Raw genomic sequence first — 11574 nt, 5'->3', positions numbered from 1 at the left:
CGGACGCGTAGGTCTTAAAACACTCCGTCTCGTCATGGCCGTAGCGACGGCAAACTGCACATCTGGGGACGCGATAGTCACGTCGAACATGACCGGTGTTTCGGCATTTCAGGCAAAGTGGTGCTCCGCCTGGTACAACAACTAAGGCCTGCTCACGAGCGACACGAAGTTGATGAGGCAGGTCTTCCACGGTCATACCCGTCTTCAAAACCAACGACACCGCACGCGTTGACGATGCTTTATCTTGCACTCCGTGGACACGCCATTTCTCCCGGAATACGTCCGTGACCTTCCCGAACGATGAAAGGGCGGTGCGTATGTCCTCGTCCGTCACGTTGTGTAACATCCAATGCAGCTTCAGCCGCACGGCCTGGTTGGCTGGATCAACCACGACGCACCAAAGTTCATTCAGGTTTACTTACTTGGCGCTTGTAAGCCTTTTCACACCTTCATCGCTCTTGAAAGTCACTGCCCAAACGTGGCTCATTTGATACGCCCCTAGGGCGATAAAATCCGGCAGTAGGCCTAAGCTAGCCAGTGCGTCGCGGAAATGCTTTACCCGATACGGCCTGGCACGCACATCAGCATGTAAAAACAATGTATTTAAAACAATCCGACCTGTAGGCAGTTCAGGCAACAAAACTTAATAGTCCGCGTCTTCTGAACCAAAATTCCTGATACCGCGGCCCTGCTGGGCCGCTGAAACCGCTCCTATAGAGCTCATGTTCGACACGTCCGCTCGCTAGCGCGTCAGAGAGCCGAGTCTCGGCCACGACTGCGCACACGTGGACAGCACTTCTGCGCCACAATTGTACGCCTTCACGAAGCCATTCCATAAAAAAAAACTACCACGACGCAGCCGACAGGATTCGAACCTGTGCGGGGAGACCCCAATGGATTTCGAGTCCATCGCCTTAACCACTCGACCACGACTGCTTTTTTTTTCTTCATTACCGGTTCGCTACTTACAAACACACAACTTATACAGACAAGGCTACAATTATAATAAAAGACACGTGAGCCTTTTTATGGCTGGAGTGGGAAGTTAAAATGACCTCACAGAAGCCAGCTAATCAAGTACAGGTAACCAATCCGGTGGGTCTCTCTGGATTTTGAGAGCATCTCGTATGTACACAAAGTGTTCAATGAAGTTTTGCACTGCCGATCGTGCTTTTATATCGACATTCCTGACCGCCATCCTCGTTTTCCATACACTGTGCAAGCACAACAGCATTAGCATGTCACATGGCACGTGCTCTGTATCTACACATGGCCAAAATTGGATACCAAAGGGTGATACTGGCAGCTCCTTCTTGACTGTCCGCTGAAGAATGTCCCACAGGAAAACAGCATCGTGACAGTCCCGAAAGATGTGCTCTATCGTTTCGGTCTTCTGACATATCAAACAGTGCAATCCCCATGGAACAAAGATACCTTTACTTTCAAGCCACGGTTTCACAGGGTGCGTGCCTGTGTGCAGTTGGAAAAAAAAGTTTTTGATGACGCTCTTACTGGCATTTTCCGAACTTGTTTTAAAACGTCACGTTCGCGTCCTAGTTGATAAATTTAGTGGTTAAACGGTATTGGCAAAAATACATCGACTAGATCTTTGTGTAATCGTTTACGCGCAACTTTACCCAGGTATTCTAAGCAAAATCGCGGCTTCAGTACTTGATAAGCTGAGACAATTTCGCGCCAAAAGCTGCTCAATGTTCCCCGTGTCTCTGCGTTTGACGACACAATGTATTCCGGAATATGATAACACAGTGTAACGTGTATAACAGTACGCAAGAAAATATCTCTTTGGTCTCGCAAAAAAGAAAAACCTTGAAACAATTTGTTTCAAAAACAAATGACACAGACCAAGTCCTCTGTTTCGCACGGAAAAGAACAAGTTTGACCGACTGGTGCGTTCCCATGTGGAATACCATATAGAGGTCGCAAACACTCTGAAAACAAATTCTGCTCATGCTAAACACATGAACTACATAAAACACTTTTGCAACAAAAAGTGCATTGCAGACTGTTGCGCGTGAAAACATAGAAAAGTTATGCCCTCCCCATTTTTCAGACTAGTCCTTCAGCCTGTCTGTCTCTCCTGCCCAGTATTCTGTAGTATTTCTATAATGCTGAAGAGGCACTCCCAAGTAACTAGCAGGAATACTTGTCCATCGCATATTTGCATACGTCTCCGGCGCTTCCCCCCAATTTCCATGCCAAATGCGAAGAGACTTATCCCAGCTAATGGCACTTTCGGTAGCACTGCAGAATGCTGTAGCTTCCTTAACAGCTTCTTCAACACTGTCCATGTCTCTGCAGAATATGGCGATGTCATCTGCATATGCCAGTATCTTCACTTCACTGGTCTAATAGGAATAACCATGCACCCTTTCATTTCTTAGAATTTTTAAACATAAGGGTTCCAAATAAAGTGCAAAAAGAAGAGACGAGCACGCGCACCCTTGTTTTACACCTGAAAGCACTGGAACGTTCTCACTTAAGGTGTTGTTGATTAGAAGGTTTACGGCACATTCTTCATATACCATTTTGATGCCTTCAGTGATGACACTTCCTACATTACAATGTTCTAATACCAACCGTAATATGTCATGATTGACCCTGTCAAATGCTTTCTGAAGATCTAGTTGTATCATAGCTATATGTTATCACGATATATGTCACAACATTCTAGGATAGTTCTAGCGGTGTGTATATTTGTGTAAATGGTCCTTCCTTTGATGCCACATGTCTGGTTAGGTAGTACGAGGTGTGTGATCACGCTCTGCGATCTCTTGACTAGCACCTTTGTAAATATTTTATAGTCTACATTCGTAAGGCTTATTGGTCGATAGGCCTCAACAGCCATCAATTTCCTGGGATCATCTGATTTTGGAATAATACTACATGGCATTTTCTAAACGATAAAGGTGCCCTTTTTCGATCATAGCACTCATCTATCACGCGGTGAATCGCTTGTGCCAGTTCTTTCTTGAAGGTTTTGTAAATGGCAGCCCCTAGTCCATCAGGCCCGGGTGCCTTGTCGGTGCTTAGCTCATCAATGGCCTGTTCTACCTCGTGCAGACTAATTGGCTGCTCAAGCGTTTCTCACTTCATCGTCTAGCCTTGACATGAGCGATAGAAAATCATTTCGAAAAGCTTCTGTATATTTTATTTTAGGGCTTAGCAGTCTTTGATAACACTCAACAAACGCTTTGTTTATCAATTCTTTATCGCGTGTCGCTTCGTTTTTATATCTTATTTCTTTTATCACTTTTTTTACTGCTTGCCTTTTTCTTCACCGAGTGCCCCTTAGTAGGCGTTTCTCCGAGCCATAGTTTTTCCGGTCGTGCTCTGACCATCGCCCCACGATATTTATTCTCATAGATCACTTCAAGTTTACTTTTCAGGTCACGTATTTCCTTGCTAAAGTGTCCAGGGTTAGTACTGTCAACAGTAGTCATAAAATCTAACGTGCTCTTCAGTTCTTTCTCTTGCTGTTTTTCATTGCTACGCAGCCCGCAAGCTCGTTCAATCGCGGTAATCTTTACTTCGTTCTTAAATTGTTCCCAAGCCATTGTGAAATTAGAAGTTTCAACCGAAAATATTCCATCAAATGCTCCTTTACTTTGTTAGAAAAAAATTCATCAACCAGCAATTGATCATTTAATTTCCACAAATTCCAACTGAATCTTGATACTTTTGCTTTGGTTCCTGCTGTCGCTGTCACCAAGCAGTGATCACTAAATGTGACGTTCTTTACTCTGTACGAAGTAAGATGCGGTGTGATTTCAGCAGAAACATATATGCGATCAAGTCTAGCGTGACTTAAACCTTGATAGTCCGTATACTGTACGTGCTCGTCGCCGTCAAAAATACAACCAACGTCGTCTAGATCAAACTCGTTTACAAGCGCGTTTAACTGTTAAGCACTTTTATCCCGATAGGTCAATCTGTTTGCTGGATCTTGCGGTCTACACACACAGTTAAACTCCCCAAATAATATAATGTTTCTTCCGTACGTCATGCAGGCTTTCAGGTTTCCTATGTATTCTTCGCGTTCGTGAATCTTATTCGGCGCAAAAACACATATTGCTCGCCAGAGGAGGCCGCACAAACTAAAGTCGATGACTAGTAGCCTACCGTTATCACTAGACGTGACAGTTTGCACCACAATATCAGTGCATTTTCCAACAAGTATTATGCAACCCGCGGAAGTTCCTCTGGCGTGAGACACACATACATTATACCTATTCCTGAAAGGCTCGACCATTCTGTTTGTTTGTTCTTCGCTTTCTAGTTTGGTTTCCTGCACTGCCATTATGTCTATATCTTCTAACAAAAGCCGGCTTATCTGGCACTGCCTTCTGCGGGATGCCAAACCCCTCACATTTAACGTCCCTACACAAAGGGGAACTGTCAGATTAACGGCCATGTTTAGATTAGGCATACAGACAGAATAGTACCCACGTCTGGACAGGCAATAAATGCAAAGAACAGTACGCGGCACAATCTACATGTCCGCTAGGGCAGGTCTTGCACTCAGGGCACGCTGTCTCGGCACAGTCCGTTCCCCGCTAACACGGGGACGGTGTTGAAGTCGTCCGCCTGTCAGAAGCCACGTTCGGCTTCGGTTTGAAGCCGGGTCGCCTTGTTATAGGCGTCTTCGGTGAGGGCTCGCCGCTGCTCGATCGTTCCGGTGTGTCTTCATATCCGTCGGTGACCTCACGAGGCCTCTTTACAGCTGCTTTGGCGGCTGCTGTCATTTCGACATCCTCAGAATCCTCGACTCGGCAACGACTGCGCACACGTGCGACAGCGCTTCTGCGCCACAATTACACGCCTTCACGAAGGCATTCCAGAAAAAAAAAATTACCAGCACGCAGCCGACAGGATTCGAACATGTGCGGGGAGACCCCAATGGATTTCGAGTCCATCGCCTTAAACACTCGGCCACGACTGCGCAGACGTTTGGAAGCGCTTCTGCGCCACAATTATACGCCTTCACGAAGGCCATTACAAAAAAAAAATTACCACTACGCAGCCGGCAGTGTTCGAACCTGCGCGGGGACACCCCAATGTATTTGGAGTCCATCGCCTTAACCACTCGGCCACGATTGCTTTTTTTTAATTTATTGCCGGTCTTTGACAATGTACAGACTCCAGAGCACAACGTATAGAAAAACATCACAAAAAGAACACCTACAGAACATACCGAAAAACATGAAAGCCATCAGTCCAACATGGACTGGCTTTGTCGAAATAAAATTCGTTTAATGCTGTCAGAGGTTCTTTCCTTGACAGCCAATCGGGTACACAATCTTGTATTTTCTTAATTCCAATGAAACGAGAAATACTTTCTCGAAAATAAATACGAGCAGGCCTAGCATCTGGGTCGCAATGGTACTCAGCCATTCGTGCCCGCCATAAACAGTGGAGGCCATTGAGCATAATTAAGTCGTATGGAACCCCGTCCTCATTCTTAATCGGTAAGTACCTGATCCCATGCGGATTCAACGGAAACTCCTTCTTGATTGTCCGTTTTAGGACGTCCCAGAAGTACACCCCTTCCTAGCAATGCAAAAACACATGATCTACGGTTTCAGGTTGCTTGCAAATCAAGCAGTGTGGGCCCCATGGTACAAGGAAGCCGTGTTCTTCCATGAATGTCTTCACTGACAGTGTTCCTGTGTGTAGCTTAAAAAAGAATGTTTTTGCCCCAGTAGGCACCTCCATTCTTTTCACCCGTTTAAGGACATCCTGTCCTGGTCCTCCACTGTATACCACTCTGTACAATGGCACGGGAAATACAATGTCGCATACATCTTTATATAACGTCTTTCTTTTCACATCACATAGATAATCGAAAGAAAACACAGAGAAAGATAGCGCACACTATCGACAACTTCTTTAAGATAGCCGCGAATGTTTCCTGGCATACTATTGATACTAACAATGAGTGCCGGCAGCGCGGCTCTTAATCTGAGCTGTAATACCGTACGCAGAAAAGGATCACGCACATCTCGAAAAAACAAAAATCTATTGACAAGCTGTCGTACAAAAAGATGCGCCAAGCCCAGCCCCCCTTCCTTCACCCGCCTGAACAGGTTTGTTCGGCTACATCTTCCCCAGTTGGAGTCCCAGATAAAAACGCCGAACACTGTGCAACCTTTGCACGTTTATCCTTGAACAAAAACAACGTCTGCATGACGTACCACAACTTTGTAATGAAAAGCATGTTACATACAGTGGCCCTTGCGAAAATGGACAGGTTGATGCCTTTCCACCTGTCTGCTTTTTCTATTGTTTCTTTTACTTGGTTCGTCCAGTATTCCTCGCTATGTTTGTAACTGTCCAAGGGCACACCAAGATACTTGGTAGGGGTTTTCACCCAGCTCACATTAGCAAAGTTGTCCGGGGCCGAAGACCACTCTCCGTGCCACAAACCGAGGGACTTACCCCAGTTCACTTTACTGCCGGTTACATCACAAAACTGTTTCACCACGCGTATTGTTTCCGTTACGCTTTCTCTGTTTGTACAACAAACGGCGATATCATCGGCATATGCTAGGAGCATGACTTCAATGGCTGCCAAGCTATAACCGCGTATTTGATCATTCTCAGTTATCGCCAAACACATCGTTTCTATGTAAACTGCAAACAAAAGAGGACTGAGGGGGCAGCCTTGACGCACAGAACGCATGACGTTACTGGGGGGCCCCAATGATTTATTCACAATTAAGCGTGTTGTGCAGTTCTGATACGCCAATGCCACTCCCTTAGTGATGATGGCACCCACATTAACGTGATCCTGAATGGCAAACAAAATATTGTTACGGACACGCAGTCGAGCGCTTTCTCTAGGTCAAGCTGGAGCACTGCGACGCCATCATAAGTGATGTCACAGCACTCAAGCACGCACCGTATCGTGTGAATATTCGAAACAATTGACCTCCCTTTGATCCCACACGTTTGGTGGTCTGCGAGTATTTCTTTGGTGACGCTTTGAAGTCTGGCAGCCAAAACCTTCATGAAAATCTTATAATCGACATTGGTTAAAGATATCGGCCTATAAGATGTCACGAGCCCAAGTTTCCCCGCTTTGTCACTCTTAGGTATCAAGATGGTATGCGCTTTACCAAAAGAAGGCGGCAAAGCTTTGTTCACATACGCAGCGTTAAACAGGTCTGCTAGCAGGGGCGACAGTTCTTTCTTGAAGGCTTTATAAAAACACGTGCTCAGACCGTCAGGTCCGGGTGATTAGCCATTGTTCAAATCATTTATTGCTTTTTCGACTTCGTGTTCTCTTATAGTCCCTTCTAATCGGTCCTTCGTGCCGTCACTCAATCGCGGCATGCGACTGAGAAAGAACCTTCTGAATTCATCTACATTGCCTTCTTGATATGCATACAGTGACTGGTAATACTCTAAAAACGCTCGGCCTATGCTCTTATTATCATCGACAAGTGTGCCGTTCCACGAGATCTTATCGACATGATTACGTCGACCATGAGCTTTTTCAAGTCCAAGCGCCCTTTTGGTGGGCGTCTCTCCCGCTACTAACGCGTTTGCTCTTGCGCGCACAATCGCACCTTGATAGCGTTCTTTGTCCAACTGCTCAATTTTTTTCTTTAATGGTTCGCATATCTTTCTTGTACGCCCCTGGATCTTCACACTCCAGTGTTATCAGCTGAATAAGTATTTTTCGTAAGTCTCCTTCTTTCATTTCCCTCCCAAATTTTATGCTGCTCGATCCTTCTATTGCTTTCATTCTTACCTTCTGTTTGAACCATTCCCATTTCTCTGCTATTGTTTCAATACATTCATCGCTTACTTTCATAACGGCCTCATGAATTGCGTCTACAAATGGCGCGTCTTGTCGTAGTAAGGCATTCATTTTCCATTGGTCCCAGTTAAAAGATTGACTCTTCTTCTTCATTCCTATGGTACACATCACCAAGCAGTGATCTGAGAACGACACAGGTGCAACAGAATAACTGTGGCACTTTGGAAACATGTCCTGTGACATGTACAAGCGGTCTAACCGCGCATGGCTACTGCCTTGAAATCGCGTATACATCACTTCCCGCTTCCCCTCCAGACACTCACATACAATGTCTAGTTCACTTTCGCTAATCAGCCTATACATTGTATGACTGCTTTTATCGCGGATACCAGCATTATTGGAACTATCCCGAGCATTCAAAGCACAGTTGAAATCCCCCAACAAAAGCATGCACTTTTCACTGCTAATATACTGAAAATGATTTGAAAAAAATAATGCACGTTCTCCTACACCATTTGGCGCATATATGCATATAACTCAGAATTCAACTTCACAAAAAACAAAATCGCAAATAACAATCCTTCCCGACTGACATGAAAACACACTTTGAACTACCAGGTCTCGTAGCTTCTTAACAAACAGGACACATCCAGCGGACGGCCCTACCGCGTGGCTCATGACTGCATAATATCTAGTCGTGAAACGCCGCACCATGCTCCCGGTATCTGCCTCTCCGTCTACCTTGGTTTCCTGGACAGCTAAAACGTCTATGTCGTAGTCAGTGACCAACCGTAGGACTTGACTTTGCCTACGGCTAGCCGCCAAGCCTCGCACGTTTAGTGTGGCAATACTGAGAGACGGGTCAGGTGCCATGCTGTACTAAAGAATGAAGTAGGCCTGGAGCATGGTGCTTACCCTTCACGACTAGCCCTCGGCTAGCCACCTCCGGAGCCACCCGGCTTCCCGGCGTTGTTGGTGGTCTGCTGCGTTTTGTCCCCAGGCCTTCTCACGGGCGGAACATTCGGCTTAGGTTTGAAACCAGAACGCCTCCCAAGAGGCGCTTTCGCCGGCGGCCCGTCCCCGGCGATGTATGCGGCATTGTCCTTGTTTCCGGCGTCGTCTCGGGGGCGCTTGAAGGTGGCACCGAGACTAGCAGAACGGTCCCCGTCGTTAGCCGCCTCGCTCTGTTGCATTTCTGATTGGTCGTCATCACCTTCACCTTCGCTAGCACCTTCCGTTGCAAGTACAGCTTCTGTGTCGACCCGTGCCGGCCCGGTCACTTGCTCAGCAGCTTCGACCACCTTGGCTTCAGCGCCCTCTGGCACTGTCACGGTACTTCTCTGTGCTGGCGGCACTTGGTCTCCGGCTCCCTTAGCGGCGTCTTCAGCCTCGACTACATCCATCAGATGTTCGGCTGCCACTTCACTCACTGCTGGGCCTGTTGCGTTAGCGTTGGTCTTCACGCAGTCGGCTTCGACGTGCCCGAAACGTCTGCAGCGGGAGCAGCACGGCACCTTACACTCTCGCCGGATGTGCCCAGTGCCCTGGCAGCGCAAGCACTGCATGTGCCGACCAGGAACGACCACCAAAGCGAGCTCTCCGCCGACGCGGACCTGATGTGGAAGGTCCTCCACCTTGACGCCGCTCTTCAGCTTGAGGAGCACGGTCCGTGTGGTAGAGGTCTTGTCCCCCATACCTTGGACACGCCACCTCTCCTGGCTTACCTCGTCCACGTTGCCGAAGGCCGCGAACGCCGTCCGGACGTCCTCGTCGGCAACGCCGTACAGCAGCCAGTGAAGCCGAAGCTTCACCTGCTACTCCTGTGGGTCGACGATGACGCACCGTCGTCCTTTCACTTGAAGTTCCTTGAGGGCCACCATCCGTTTCGTGGTGGTCGCATCCTTAAGGGTCACCGCCCACACGTGGTTGATCTGGTACGCCCCTATGCACAGCCCCTCCGGCAGCAAGCCCGTCGGCAGCAGGGCGTCCCTAAAATCCTCGACTTTGTAGGGTCTGGCACACACATCACCATGCAAAAACACGGTATTAATCGCCACTCGTCCTTAAGGCAGTTGCCGCAAAATAAACGGGTAATCCTTCTTTTCGTCGTTAGTCCTGTTACCGCGGCCAAAAGTGACCGCTGTCGCTGCCCCTGGACAGCCCATGATTCTACGACCGTTCAAGCTCGGTGGCCGGAAGCAGAATGACTCGCCCACGACTGCGCACACGTGCCACAGTGCTTCTGCGCAACAATTACACGCCTTCACGAAGGCATTCCAGAAAAAAAACTACCACTACGCAGCCGACACGATTCGAACCTGTGCGGGGAACCCCAATGGATTTCGAGTCCATCGCCTTAACCACTCGGCCACGACTGCGCACACTTGCGACAGCGCTTCTGCGCCACAATTACACGCCTTCACGAAGGCATTCCAGAAAAAAAACTACTACTACGCAGCCGACAGGATTCGAACCTGCGCGGGGAGACCCCAATGGATTTCGAGTCCATCGCCTTAACCACTCGGCCATGACTGCGCACACGTGCGACAGTGCTTCTGCGCCACAATTACACGCATTGACGAAGGCATTCCAGTAAAAAAAACTACCACTACGCAGCCGACAGGATTCGAACCTGTGCGGGGAGACCCCAATGGATTTCGAGTCCATCGCCTTAACCACTCGGCCACGACATTTTTTTTTCTTTATTGCCGTCGTCGACGTACAACCTCAAAGGCCAACCTTCAGCGCTGTGCTAGCCACACTTTGGCTAGCACAGCAATGAAAATCTTTTCAGTGACACCAGTTCATCCAGTATAGACATCCATTGTGGTGGATCAGGCAGTACTTTGTACGCGTCTCTCACGTAAACAACTCTCAATGAAGTTTTCTCGCACCGGTATCACAACGATGTCTGCATGTTCAAATTGCATGCGAGTTTTCCACATCGCGTGGAGGCCCAGGACCATAATGAGGTCATACGGTACTTCCTCCGAGGTATCTACTGGCAAGAAGCGTATTCCATACGGGTCCAGAGGTAACGGTTTCTTCAGCGTTCTCTGCAGAACGTCCCAGTGAAAGATCGGGTCCCAGCAATCTAGGAAAACATGTTCTATTGTTTCTGGTTTTTTACATAAAAAGCAGTCGGTTGTCCAGGGGATGAAAATACCCTTGCTATGAAGCCAGGTCTTAACGGGAAGTGTGTTTGTATGTATTTGAAAAAGAAGGACTTAGTTGATGGCCGTACTGGCATTTTCTTGACTCTTTTTAGAACGTCTTGTCCGGGGCCTCCACGGTGTGGCGAACGGTACAAAGGTACAGGTATCATCGTGTCCACAAGATCTCTGTACAATTTTTCTTTGTAACGGTGGACAGATACTGCTGCGAAAAACGCACATTCAACATCTTATACGCCAGCACCACTTCACGCAGGTACCCAATCAAGGCTCCCGGCGTGTTCCGAGCCGACGAAACAACAAATCCCGGAAGAAGTCTACCCAGCCGTGCCTGTATTAGTGTCCGAAGAAAGAGATCATTTTGATCCCGCAGAAACACAAAGCGTGACACAATTTGTCGCAAAAACAAGCGAACCAGACCAAGCCCACCTTTCTTGACCGGGAGAAACAAATGTGTTCGACTCGTCCTCTCCCAGGTAGAGGCCCAAATGAAAGTAGCGAAAATGCGGTGCATTTTTTGTACGCTTACCCGCGCAGCACACAACGCATTCATAACATACCATATCTTAGAAACTAAAAAAAGGTTGCAAACAGTGGCTCTAGAAAACATTGACAATT

General features: G+C 47.6%; 5 non-coding genes across 5 annotated transcripts; all 5 read right to left on the bottom strand.

The window, feature by feature from the left end:
* Positions 1–854: 854 nt before the first annotated feature.
* Trnas-cga (transfer RNA serine (anticodon CGA)) lies at positions 855–936 on the bottom strand. Its single transcript has one exon. It is a non-coding gene; the product is annotated as a tRNA-Ser (tRNA).
* A 3942-nt stretch (positions 937–4878) lies between these two features.
* On the bottom strand, positions 4879–4960 carry Trnas-cga (transfer RNA serine (anticodon CGA)). The gene has a single exon. It is a non-coding gene; the product is annotated as a tRNA-Ser (tRNA).
* A 76-nt stretch (positions 4961–5036) lies between these two features.
* Trnaw-cca (transfer RNA tryptophan (anticodon CCA)) lies at positions 5037–5118 on the bottom strand. The gene has a single exon. It is a non-coding gene; the product is annotated as a tRNA-Trp (tRNA).
* Positions 5119–10080: 4962 nt separating this feature from the next.
* On the bottom strand, positions 10081–10161 carry Trnas-cga (transfer RNA serine (anticodon CGA)). The gene has a single exon. It is a non-coding gene; the product is annotated as a tRNA-Ser (tRNA).
* A 75-nt stretch (positions 10162–10236) lies between these two features.
* Trnas-cga (transfer RNA serine (anticodon CGA)) lies at positions 10237–10318 on the bottom strand. The gene has a single exon. It is a non-coding gene; the product is annotated as a tRNA-Ser (tRNA).
* Between the last annotated feature and the right edge of the window lie 1256 nt (positions 10319–11574).

The sequence above is a fragment of the Dermacentor silvarum genome, chromosome 1 (assembly GCF_013339745.2).
Source record: "Dermacentor silvarum isolate Dsil-2018 chromosome 1, BIME_Dsil_1.4, whole genome shotgun sequence".
Lineage (NCBI taxonomy): Eukaryota > Metazoa > Arthropoda > Arachnida > Ixodida > Ixodidae > Dermacentor > Dermacentor silvarum.
The sequence above is the reverse complement of the archived record's forward strand: the minus strand, read 5'-3'. Positions and strand labels throughout refer to the sequence as shown.